Source organism: Lactuca serriola, chromosome 6, assembly GCF_051521515.1.
Source record: "Lactuca serriola cultivar US96UC23 chromosome 6, Lser_US96UC23_V15, whole genome shotgun sequence".
Lineage (NCBI taxonomy): Eukaryota > Viridiplantae > Streptophyta > Magnoliopsida > Asterales > Asteraceae > Lactuca > Lactuca serriola.
The window spans coordinates 177,041,401-177,044,150 of record NC_136413.1 but is presented as its reverse complement, the minus strand read 5'-3'; the positions used below and the strand labels follow the sequence as shown (position 1 = coordinate 177,044,150).

General features: G+C 38.8%; 1 non-coding gene across 1 annotated transcript; it reads right to left on the bottom strand.

The window, feature by feature from the left end:
• Positions 1-2,293: 2,293 nt before the first annotated feature.
• Positions 2,294-2,400, bottom strand: LOC145060859 (small nucleolar RNA R71). Its single transcript, XR_013687041.1, has one exon. It is a non-coding gene; the product is annotated as a small nucleolar RNA R71 (small nucleolar RNA).
• Between the last annotated feature and the right edge of the window lie 350 nt (positions 2,401-2,750).

Below are 2,750 nucleotides of genomic sequence, written 5' to 3'. Positions count from 1 at the left end.
TCATTTATTAGCTAAATTATTGCATTTTATGGACAAAAGGTACTTAAAAGTGTTTGAGTTATATTTTCAGTCCAAAAATGAAGCTCGGAAGCAGAAGGAAGCAGGAGAAGTGGTTGAGAGATCAAGAATGGAATAAAGAAGAAAAACACCAAAAATAACACCTACTCGGCGAGTCCGATCGAAGAATCGAGAAGATAATGACTCGGGATCCCGGAGACTTATCACAGTACGGGGACTGAGAGATGGACTCGATGAGTCGCCACCTGACTCGACGAGTCGATTCGTATATATAAAGATAACTCCTCAGAACGATGGGGGAGAATTCTGGAACGGTTCAGAAGAGTTTAGCTGCGATTGAGAAGGCAGAAAAACCCTAGAAGACGACGAAAGAAGCTAGAATTCAATCCCGGAGAGTGATTGAGGCAAAATTTCATCATTCCACTTATTCTTTTGTTTTATCATTATGGTTAAGCAATTTGACTTTGTTTGTTTGCTGTTATTTACTTCAATTATGAGCTAAAACCTTTAGACTTCTGTTTGGGGATACAAAGTTGACAATATGGTTTGATTGATTGGTAGGATTAATTCTAAGTTGGTGAATTTTTGTTATTTTAGCTTGCTAAAGAACCTTGTGTGTGAATAATAATTAATTTTCTGTTAATAGGAAGATAATTGATTAGCATGAACATCTATTGATTATTAACCTCATATGCTATGTGATCACTATGCCATATGTTTAGGATTAATGAATATGAAACTAGAATTAATAAGGAAATTGAGTAAATCCATGTGCAAGCTTGTAAGATGACCATCAAACAAGAAGTTAATTAAAAGAATAAATTAGTTAACTATTGCAAGTCTAACTTAACCCGAATAATTAATCTAGTGAATTTAATTAAGTTAGACAATTGGCCACTGTTTAAGTTAGTTTATTTGCTAAGGATTAGGGTAGTGAATACGAATCTAATCACTTGAATCGGTAACCAACGAAAGAAATAATTCATTGCACCATTACCTTGAAATCAACCATAGAGTCAACCAAGTTGAACTAAACAGAAGTTCCTTTCCAATTATTGAATCTAGTTAAGTCTTTATTTTATAGTTCTTAAATTAGTAATAGTTAGTAAGTTTCTAGTCTTGTAAAAGTAGAGAAAACCCCTACTTATTAATTAACTTACATAAAATTAGTTTTTAATTTTAATTTGCCGTTCCCTATGATCGATACCCTGCTTATTTAGCTATACCACAATTGATAGGTTCACTGCCTTTTGTGTGTTATTTGATAATTAAAAGTAGGTTTAAAACTAAGTGAGTTTGCACACATCAAGTTTTTGGCGTCGTTGCCGGGGAACGGTTCTAAATTAACATTAAATTCTAGTTTATTCGATCCTTTGTGTGGGGTTTATCTTACACAAAGTTATTTAAGAAGCAATTTAGTAAGTAGAATTAGTTTTATTACAATTTCGTTTTTAGAGTAACTGGAAATTTTCTTTTATATTTTTGCCTTGAACTCGCCGAGTGCACTCGTGCCGACTCGACGAGTACATCGCTGTTTCAGTTTTAATTTTTTATTTTATTTTTGTTCTTTTTACGCGTTTTCTGTTTTGTTTACAGTTGTTTCATGACCCGAGGATCTGATACACCTCTGGTCCCCCCTCTTGAAGACCCGGAATCCGCGCTAAGGAAGAGCAAGGGCAAAGCCGTTGGAGAATCCGCTTCGTCAAAGAACTCGCCACTCAAAAACCTCAAGTCCGTTTTCAGCAAGAAGAGGAGCAGCAAATTCGGAGCATCCAGTGCCTCTTTGACTATTGAAGACCCAATTCAAGAAGATATCGAATACGAGACCGAGGAAGAAGAAGAACTCACATTCGAGCACGACTCCAAGTTTGAAGACGATTTAGTAATCACTATGGCTAATATCGATGAAGTCCCCATGGGGGAATGGAAGAAGAGGATGCGCGATGACACCGGCCTGGGACTTGTGCAGCCCGCAATTCCCGCGACCGCCACTTTCGAACTAAAAGGCCATATTCTCGCTCAACTCAAGGAGATTCCTTTTTATGGGAAGGATCACGAAGACGCCTACAAACACTTGGACGAAGTGAATGATGTGGCCGACTACTTTAATGTACCGAATGTCCCCCGCGAGACCCAGCTTCTTCGCATGCTCACAGTCACGTTCAAAGGAGCTGCAAAGGATTGGTTAAAGTCACTTCCTCCCGGATCAGTCACCACATGGGCCAAGATGAAAGAGAAGTTCATTGATCACTTTTGTCTGCCCTCCAAAATAGCCAAGCTAAAGAAAGCAATTGCCAACTTCGAGCAACAACCCGGAGAATCTCTTTATGAAGCATGGGAAAGATACAAGAGTTTGCTTAGAAATTGCCCACATCACGACCTTAATAGCCAACAAGAGGTCTCCATTTTCTACGATGGAGTCAATGTCACCACAAGGCAATTGCTAGATTCTCAAGGTCCGCTCACGAAGAAGGCGCCCCCGGTAATCAAGGAGCTAATTGAAGAATTCTCTAAGCACTCTAGAGAATACCACAATCCAAGAAACGAAGTAAGTCGGGGAGTAGTGAATGCGGAAAATGATAGCATAGCGGCGGTGATAGCTAAGCTTGATAGTCTTGATAGAAGAATGACAAAAATGGATCAAACAATCCATGCTATGAGGGTGGGATGTGAAAATTGTAGAGGGCCCCATCTCACCAAGGATTGTGATGTGGACGAGAATGGAAATAAGA